At 47.6% G+C, this 10,259-nt stretch overlaps 1 protein-coding gene across 2 annotated transcripts in view; it reads left to right on the top strand.

The window, feature by feature from the left end:
* The first annotated feature begins 273 nt into the window (after positions 1-273).
* The window catches only part of NCALD (neurocalcin delta), a 58,700-nt gene continuing 48,714 nt past the window's right edge, over positions 274-10,259 (top strand). The window contains exon 1 of one of the 2 annotated variants that reach the window (XM_074885780.1): positions 274-409. The gene's annotated coding sequence lies outside the window, so the exon portion shown is untranslated. Of the gene's footprint in view, positions 438-10,259 lie in introns of both variants that reach the window. The other variant, XM_074885789.1, reaches the window with a different exon arrangement.

Raw genomic sequence — 10,259 nt, 5'->3', positions numbered from 1 at the left:
GAGGCATGTTTTCTTAAGGGGACAGGGTTAAGAGAGCGTCGGTGATGGGACCAACCCCGGGGTGCAGGCAGCTCCAGTGAGCCCCAGCGAGCCCTTGGTGTTTGGGTTGTCCGGGCGCCCGTGATGGTTCCAGTGTGCGCGCAGTATGACAGATGACCTATTGAAATAATTTCGGAGCAGTGCTGGGGTTGCCAGGACAACCAGTGCTCCCTGGGCTTGCGCCTGGCCATGTGACAGCCGCCTTGACGTCAGCTGGAGGCAGAGCCTGCGGTTTCGGCCGCTCAGCCAAAGCCTTGTGAGAACCTAGTAGATGCTGGATTTATCCCCGCCACCGCCGTCGCCGCCGCTGCTGTTTCTCAGGGGCTGCCAGAGCATGGACTATTAAAAACTTGCATTTCTGCAGTGTGAGGTAACCATTTGCTTTATGTTCTCGTCAGGTACTGTTTTTTCCTTTAAAAAAAATAGTATAGAAAGCAGCTTATCGTGACTGATATTTTTTTCACTTGTTTGTTTTGGCTGGAAGTTTGCCTTGATGAACAACCCCGGCACTATCAGATAAATGCAAAGCAGCTTCCAGTTACTAATTCTGTGTGCAGACTGCAAAGCAGAGTTAAATTTAGATTAATGATCCATGAAAGGCGAATAAAATGATATTGTTCTCGTTTGTCACTTTAGGAATATAAATGAACATGAGTAATCCTAGGCTAATGCATTTGGGAGTTAAAAGAAATTACGTTTAGGTATTGTGTTGATTTGGGCATCTCTACAGCTTTATACCTCTGTTGGAGCTTGTAGTTTTTCAATGCTGTCCAATTCAGGCGGGTTTGTGCCCAACGTGTTCAGTGAGGGGAAGCCAGCAACTGATGCAGCTAGGAACAGCTTGAAATCCAACTCCCAAAGTTTGAGTGTTTAAATCATCTTTGTTCACACGGAGTCCCTGCACCTCACACACTCCCCGGGCTTTCTGTCCCTCTCCTGGGGCACGCGGCACTCTTGACTGTGTAGTGTTTACAAAGGAAAGGATCAAGAGCTTCCTGAAAAATTATCTGAAATATGACAAGAGAGCAACGTTGCTCTAACACAGGCTTTTACCCTTTTTCTCACACGCATATGCACGGCTTGTTTTTTGTTGGGTTTTTTTCTGTTCTGGGTTGAGAGCAATTAGAATAGTTAAAACAAGAACAGCAGCATGAACAGCATCACAGTGATTGAAAAATGAAATGCTATTTGGGTCTTTTGGTAAAAAAAAGAGGCAGTTTGGTTCTGTTTCTGTATTGCCCCCTCTAAGGGGGCTGTTGTGGGGAAGGGAGATCCCAGGCTCCCGAAGTTTAGTGCCACAGCCTGAGTTTGCTTGTGTGGGAACATATAGATTCATTTTAAGAACAGATTACAGCTGAAGCATCGTGTGCGTTGTTTCCTGGAAAAGTATGCTAGATCATTCTTATCTTCTCTAATTATATACTTCTGTTCCCTTCCTCCCAAAGTTCAAAGGGTTTATTGATAATGGTAATGATTTTCTAAAGCAGCTGCCAGTCTGAAACAATCACGGAGCTACAAAAAAATTTAAAACACAGAGCAATAAAAGATAAAAAATTCTGTAAAAATTATTCTAATGTTACCAAATGCGGCAGAAGTAATTGTTTCAGAAAGGGAGCCAAGCAGAGGTTAAAACTGAAAACACTTCTGTAAGGAAAGTTATGGCTTAATGCTCTGGATTTCACTGCATTTGGCATTCTTAACAGAACAGCAAGGATAAATGCGTCTGAAACCTCTAAACCATTTCACTTGGTGTTATCTCATCTGTTCTCTTGTGCCTAAACCATCAATGTTTTGGGGGGCTGAAATATTTGAAATATTTTTTTATTAAATTCTTCACCTGATGTCAATGCATCAGCGCATGAGGAATCTTGACTGGCTTGTCATAGGTGACTTTAACCGAGGTTTACAGGAGCCACACAGCTTCGGTGCAGAGGTGCTAGCACCCGGTGCACAGCCTTCCCGTGGGGAGTGGGGCTCTCGGCATTCTCGCTCAGGTGATCCGCGCAGGCTGAGCTGGGCACAGCTGCTCCCCAGCTGGCATGGGGAGCCGTGTTCTGGCCAATGGCAGTCTGTGTCCCCCCACCTGCATGTGAGTCCCCCCGAAGTCTGGGTGGTGGAGTAGGAGGGAAGGGCAGGAGGAGGCAGTCGATGTGACCCACCACCCTCCAAGGTCTGCTTGTTCACCAGCTGGTGGGGCAAGTCTGGTGAGGGACTGGGGCATGGAGTACCGGGACAGATTCGAGCTGAGCAGCACCTGCCACTCAAGAAAAGTCATTCACTTTCACATCTAAAGGATTTGGCTCCATGTATACCTGCAGTCATCTGCCAGGTTTGACCTGAGTTGTCAGTGTGGCAATGATGCTCGGTGAGGGTTGGGGCCTCACCTCATCCACTTTGGCTTGAATATAGTGTCCTGTAGCATTCGATGCCTTAAACAGCTGCAGGGGGAAAAATAATTGATGCAACTTCTGCTCAAGAGCTATTAATTAGAAATATTTTAAAAATAGACTCCTCATCTCCAACTGGAATGAACATATCTTGCTTTAGTGATACTGAGCAAGTCTTCAAAAGGCACTAACTTGACCTGAGAGAGGAAGATGATAAACTGCTTCACATTTTAGCAGAAGGGTCCTGGCCACGTTGCAGCAGGAGATCTGAGAGGCAGCGTTACTGGGGAAGCTGGTGAGTGCCACTGAGGTTGCACAGGGATGTGTCCTGCTTGGCAGAGTGACCAGCTCTGTCCCCTCTCACTGAGTCTTTGTGGACTCTGAGCATCCCATTGGCCTGGGGTCCTTTGACCCCAGAAGGTGGGGACAGCCAAAATGCAGGCAGGCAGGCAGCTCGCAGGCAGTGCGAGAGTCTGCAACTGGAGGAAAAGGCACAGGTCCATCCTCAGGAGAAGGGCAGGGGACAGTGTGTGAGAGTCATCCCAGGGCTGCGTGTCTCTGCTCAGTGATTTCATGCTCTCATTTTTGCTGGTCAGCTCTGTACCAACCCATCTTGACAAATGCATGGATTTTACCTTGGGAGTGTGTGAAATTGCCAGGCAATGTAAGCTTAAGCATCCTGCTGTCTCTGCCCTGCCAATGGTTTCACCCACCATGAGAAAAGAACAAGCAACCTGTAGGTTTCTTCCTACCGCCAAGAGAGGGGGAAGGTGGCTGCAGCCCATCCCTCATCTTCTGCCCAATGCCACAGCTGTGAGACTGCCAAGTTAATTGGACTTGAAATCCTCTGACATAAAGAGAAAAAAAAAGAGATGAACGCAGGCTTGGTGACACTTCACCTTCTTCTGGGGAGATCAGATTGACCCTCATACCTCCCATCAGCCTTCATATCATTTGGAAATGTCACCCCCTTGCACGCACATGAGATGATCTCTTCCGACAGTCTCCTTGTCCATGGAGAAGGGCAAGCAGAGCAGCGATTCCTGAGAAACTGGAGCACTTCACCTTAGGAGAGACCTTGGCTAAAAGCAGGACTGAGGTCTCCTTGAGTCACTTCTCACACAACTGGATACAGCCAGGGAAATTAAAAACAGACACCAGTTGTTGATGCCTCCAGCCTAGTAATAATAACACACTCAAGCCTTTAGTGTGCTCTACCTTGATCTGGTTGAGTTGATGGGCAATGACAATTTAAATTTAGGCTAGAAGCATAATAAAACCTAAAAAAACCCTTGCAATGCAGAGAACTGACTCCTCCTCGCATTTTTCAAACAGAATGAGATTTCTGCTGTCGTCTTAAAGGTCCCAGCCTCTACTCAAGGCAATAATTCAGGGAGGGGAATAAAATCCCCCGTACAGGAGGGGAATTGTCAAACAGCGGGAACTGATGTAGCAGTATGGAGTTTCAGCCTCTTAAATTACATATTGCAGAAGTTGGCTTCCACCCTGCTAAAAATCATTACATTGTGCTAATTTAATGTCCTGCATCAACATTAGCAACAACTGGTTTAAATGATAACTAAGCTGCAGTAGAGATTTGTCATTTTAATCAACAGTTGCTTTTCCAATTAAATGCAGATGCCATGCGTATAGTACTCTGAATGCAAAATAAAAGTTGACCTGATTGTTGGTTCCAAGCTAAAGCAACAAAAATCCTAATTCTGGAATGTTTTTGGTAGTCATATTTTAGAAATAATCTTCCATGGTGAGCCAAATCTATGCAGACAGTTATAGTCAGATAACAGTTAAAAAAATAGACTATGTTTTGGCTGTACTTTTGCTGCTGTTAAATTTATCTTCTTAAATAGCAGGGAGTATGAGTTGAGGTTTGAGAAACAGTAATTTTGTAATTATTTTACATGGATCGAATTATTCTGTCATCAAATGTGCATTTCAGACAGCATTACAGTATGAAAATATAATTAGAAACTGTAATTCAGGAATTGCTGAATGTGATATTTCCCAGAGGGAGCACTGTGAAGAAGCTGCCCTCAGTACAACTTTAGCAAATGTTGAAATCCTATAGGTGGAAAATGTGAAGGCCGAGTTGTAAAGTTCCTCTCCCTTCTGCGGTCTCCACACACTGTCAACTTTCTGCCGAACTTCATTTTTCTGTAAGATTCATTTCCACAGAAACATCTAATCATTAAGAGCTGAAGTGCTCAGATCCTGTTCTGCTGAATTTCAGTCTGGCTGTGCTGATAGTTGCTGAACTGCTTTCAGCCACAAAATGACACTGAGATAATGTAAGGATCTGATTTACACACAGAAAAGCCAAGAAGCTTGTAGTTTGGGCTGAAATGCTGGTTTTAATTTGCCCAGAGCCTGGAATTCCCAGCAATGCCTCCTCTCACGGGAGAGAGCAGAGGATGGGTCTTGGTTTAGCTCTGTTTCTCTTCTTTTGTAATTCAAGACTTTTTGCTGTACATGTTCACAGACTTGTGCAAAGTTTTAGCTGCGTAAATCTCACTGATGTCAATCCTTATAGATTTTTGCTATTCTTGTTACAGTCTTTGGCTTATCATAGACATATTAGCTGGAAAGGAACATATCCTCTCTTTTTAGATGGGCTTTTGTTAATAAATCCTGTCCAGTTTCATCTGAGACACACAGTTCTTTGGAGAGCATCATGCATGGCCAATTTTTCCCACCACTTTGTTGGGCTGTTGGACAGGCCAATATGTAGAGCAAAGTCTGTGATGCACAAAGCAAAGCCAGCACTGGGAGGAGGCAGAAGCTGAGTGTGGGGCATGTTTGATGCTTTCATGTCCCTATACATCTCCCACAGTCCTGCTGAGAGACAGTCCCAGTGCTTCTCCAGAGGAAATGTCAGGGCAGGACAGAAAAAGGAGGAGTGTGGACCTGTGAACCCAGGACTGTGTGGGTAAATGGGCTGTAGTGACTCAGGAACATTGTTGCCTCCAGTGTGCTCTGAAGAACAAGACCATTTTCCTGTGCCTGCCCAGGGCCACCTTCCTGCACCCACCTATACCCAGCCCTGATGCTTTGCCTGGGCGCAGGGGAGGATGTGCACCCTGTCACTTGCATTTTGGCTGATGCACATCCTGCAACCTGGGTCTGGTATCTGCAATGTGAGCAAAGGGCAGGAGCTACAGGGCGTTGCTGCAGATGTCCTGAGAAGGCATTTTTGTTAGGGAGGATGCAATAAGCCAGGTTGGCTCTTTATGTATAAGTGGCCTCGCCTGGGGAGCCCTGTGTGAGTGCTGTTTTGCAGGTGGGGCATGAGCAGCTCCTGAGCATCACACCCATATTTTTACACATTTGCTTAGAAACTCCAGAGGAGCAGGAGACAGTGTTTCAGTCAGCTTTGTCTGTGCGTGGAAGCAGGTGCACACTGGGGTTGAAAGGCTTTGAGACAGGTTTATACCTGCCATATTTGTCACAAAGCCTCTTAGCAGTGTGCTGAATTTCACCATCAAGTGAATGGGGCCTTGGGAGCAGGCTAGAGCCTGGCTGGCCTCTGCTGCAGGGGCACAATGGGCCAGGTGGGATGGGGCAAGTGGGGGAAGGAGAGCCCTGGGCAGGACTAAGGGACCAGGTGATAGCAGGATGAGGCTAGGGACAGGCTTGCCACTTCTTGTCTGTTCTGCTGTCACTGTTCCTGCACTGCTGTGTTTGCCCCAGGAGGGAGCCCTGGTAGCATTGCCCAGTGTCCCTGGGCATTTGCAGTACAGGCCAGCCAACACCCTTGTGAAGCGGAGCTGCCTGAGGGAGTCAGGGAAGAGAAATGCTTCCTACATGACTAGTGATGCTCTGTTATTTTGCTGCCATCTGATATAACGGTGGCTAGAAGGGCTGCTCTCAGTGCTGGACGCTGGGTTCAAAATAGGGCTGGAGAAACACTGCATAGTCAACCCTTGCACAGTATGTGCTACTGGAGGACAAAGATTTTGCCTTTAAGCGCTTCATGCTTGTTCTCATATCATAGAAGAGACTGGGTTTTAGAGATACCCAAGATTACGTGTACAGAGGGTTTATTAGATGAGCAGATCAGGTAGTTCACAAGCTTTCGCTCTAGAAAAGACAAGTTAAAGCTGAAGAACGTCAAAGTTAGCCTCTTTCCTCACCAAATTCCCTCACTCCTAGAGCAGGCGGGTTCCCTGCTTATACCTCACATGGCCTTTCTGTGTCTCCTCCAGGATTGCAAAAACACAATGGATCCAGCTCATTTGAAGTGTCTAACTTCAGCTGAATAATACTCAAAGAGACTTCAGCCGTGAAGCAATTCAGCCTTTTAACTCTAAAGAAAATATTCTGCTCATGTTGTGTGCATGTTCCTAATGGCAAATCCAAGATACCAGGGGGAAGCAAGCACAAAGCCGTTGATTATTTCCACAACTGCTATATGCTTCCTATCACAACACTATTCTTTTGTGCAGAATGGCAGCATGATTGCAGAGTCCTCTTTAGCTTTACCATTTTAGCAAGCCCAGGTCCAATTAGAGCAATTATATCTCAGCAGAAACACTGTCTGTTGTCCTCTGGACCTGTCTGTCAAGTGTCCTATTCATAGCTGTTTATCTTGTGTGAGGTTTTTCACATAAAGCCGTTCTGACCCTACTAAAACAGCCTCATCTGAAGGGTAGCTTACATTTTTGTAGACTTATTTCACAGGCTGATGCGAACAAGAGGAGTGCAAAATTACAGCTGGCCAAAGATACATCTTTCAGTCTAACCACGATCTCCTATTGTTTGAACAATATTGCTGATTTGACACAGCACACAGATTTCACTTTCAATTATTTCACTTCACCCTTCACTTTCAATTACTTTACTGCTAAAAATTGAGAACATATCAGAATTTGCCATTCTTCCTTGCTGCATTGGAGGGTTTCCTTAATCAAAATCCCCAATGTGACTTGCAAGGCATGTTAAACCACTTACAGCTCTGAGGTCTTTGTGGCACTATCTGGTCACTGAGTTATTGAAAAGCTGCTGGGTAGTGGGCACTTCTGCAGAAAGACTATCTACATTTTGCTTTACCCCTGCTGTCAGAGCCTGATGAAGGAACTGAGTGACTCCTCCCAAGGAAGTTCCCCTTGTTACCATTAAGGTAAAAGCTGAGAAGCAGAGCTCAGTGAAAGGCAGAAGTGCTAGGACTTGGAAAGGTCAGGGGCAGTGGAAAGAGGAACTCTTCTCTTTCTGAACAAAAGATAGCATACTTCTCCTGAAGGGAAAATTCAGGGAGCAGTGTTCGGAGTCTTCTTCCTTAAACAGAATTAACTCTTTTCTGACACTTCAGAAATGAGATTGCTTGTGAAAGAGAAGCCGCTGTCCCTGCCACTGGCTCCATGGCATCCATGGGAGTCCCAGCTGACACACAGCAGCGGTTGGGCAGAGTAGTGTCACTTTAGGAACTGAAAACATGAGCTCAGACCTTAGCTGTTCTTCCTCCAGCACCATCAGGGCAGCAGCTCCACCACATTTGTTCATTTGTTTCTTATTTTGCCTCTCTTCTGCTAGGGTTTAGCCCACGAGGGAGAGCAGCTGGTTGCTTTTGTCAGGAGGACCTGCAGAGTCGCCAGCAGTGGTGGCCCAGATGTCACCTGTGCTGTCCCTTCTTGCAGGATGCCACAGAGAGGAGAGCCATGCCAGTGCTGACCAAGGCTGCAAAGAGACCTGGCAGATCAGGTGACACTAGTGGCAAGGATAAATGAGAGCTGATGAAACCGCAGTATCACATACTCTATGCTAGCGCCATGGGGGTCTTGGTGGATTTGTTAAGATAAATTTATAATGTTTACCTGGATCTGCAGCTTTGGCAGATTCAGTTTCTTTACTCGCAGCAGTGATGGCCTTTTCTCTGTGAACCACGGGCAGTTAGCTGCTGTGCAGGGTTAGACGCCCGCACTCACCAAGTCCACATAATGCTTGTTGTGATGCTGCAATTAGAAAAATACAGTTCTTTGAGAGATGACAAAAGGTGGCAGAAGCACTAGTAGGGTGACTGCTTGCTTGGGCTTTGCTCTTTTTATTAGATACTGGGACCCTTGCAGAAACCCCCATCTCACTTAATTCAAAGTGTCTGATTAAAAATTGAAGTGTATTTTGCTATTAGTTCACTGTGGTGTGGCTCTCATACTGAGAGCCTGTAGTAAAACACAGCTTTCCTGCGTGCAGCTCCCACCATCCTTGTGGATGGCCCTCCTGGCAGGCTGGAGAAGAGACAGCTGGGAAAGAAGGGGTTAAAACAAGCCACAGTTACCAGTTTGAGGCATTTTCAAAAATAGCATCTTTTCTTTTGTTTGCTGAATTCCCTGTGCTTTTCCAGTGCTGTTCCCATTATTCATTTCTTTCCCAAAATAACACTTTTAAACAGAGGAATGGCTTACATGGGGAGAGTTGGGGATCTGCAGCCCAAGCCGGACAGTTGCATGCACTCCCGTGTCTGAGTGGAGGGGGCTCCGAGCTGCCCTTGGATGCTAATGGCAGACTACCAGACAGGTGACAATTCCCAGTATTTCAGGCAATTTTGCCTCCTTGGCAGTGAGCCTGGCAATTCCTTCCTGACAGCCTGCAGCAGTGCTTCTCAGGGGCAAGCTTTGGGTGTGCACAGCTTACAGCTGCCCTTGCAGAGAAACGTTTATTATTCTTCTTTCAATGGGGAAGCTTGAACATGTCTGAGTGGCTTCCAGCTATACAGGGGACGTGCTCATGGCCAGTGCAGAGGGAAGGTGCCCTGGCAGGAGGCATGCTCCCGCTGTCCAGTGTCTTTGTAGCCCAACTTGCCCAGAAGCATTTCTTGCTGGTGGATGGTCCTTTGAAGGACAAGAGGGGAAGTCTCTGTGAAAATGACTCCAAGGAACCCTGGCCCCAGGACCGGTGATGCAGGCAGATCCCACTGAGCTGGGATGCAGCTGGCCCTTGGGTTTCCTCCGGTGTCCCATCCTTGAATGCTGACCCAGGAAAGCAGCTGCTCTGGAGGGGCTCCCTGGCACCACCCTGCTCAGCTTGCTGTCAAACAGCAAGCAGCAGCTTGCTGTCACCACATCCCAACAGTTCACCTTCGCTGTGGCTGGCCAGTCACCCAAGCGCTGAGTGGGAGGATTGAAGCATCCCATCCTCGCTGCCCTCACTGGAAACCAGCCAGCCCTCTGGCAGCCCTGGCAGGGGGATGGAGAGGAGCTGCCCCCAACTGCCTGTGGGGGCTTTGGCATGCAGGACCCCCCAGCTCTGCCCCACCAGAGCCAGCAGCGTTCGCCTCTCTGTGGAAATCCCCAGAGTCATACTGAAAGGCATCATGCGGGCAGGTGGCCAGACCCAGATGAGTCACGTGCCGCTTGGACAGATGCTGCTGCTAAATACAGGGTGCTGGGGGGATGGACCAGCCATACCACCGCCCTCTCTCTGGTCTGGGGTCTGGAATAACCCCAGCAAGGGGCTTCCTTAGTGCGGTCAGAGGCTGAGCCCACTGGGGCTGGCATTTGGGGTGCAAGTGTTGAGTCTATGAAGGTTGGTATTCGGCGGTACAAGGGCTGAGCACCACTGGGGCTGGAATTCAGGGGTGCCACTGACACATATGTGAAGAGTGGTGTCCGTTGCAGGGAGAGCAGGACCCACCTATACGCAGTGTAGGAGCAAGACTCTGGGCTCTGTGTCGGTGTCGCTGACAGCAGAGGGCTGCCAAAATCAAGCAGAAGCCTGGGTACAGAGCTGCTGTGGAGATGCCCCAGCCCCTGCCTGCTTGTATTGTCGGAGAGCACCAGCACCAGGCAGACATGAGATGACCAACATGATCCACTTTTCTAACAC

This window comes from Strix uralensis, chromosome 1 (genome assembly GCF_047716275.1).
Source record: "Strix uralensis isolate ZFMK-TIS-50842 chromosome 1, bStrUra1, whole genome shotgun sequence".
Classification (NCBI taxonomy): Eukaryota; Metazoa; Chordata; class Aves; order Strigiformes; family Strigidae; genus Strix; species Strix uralensis.
This window is presented reverse-complemented; position numbering and strand designations above follow the sequence as displayed.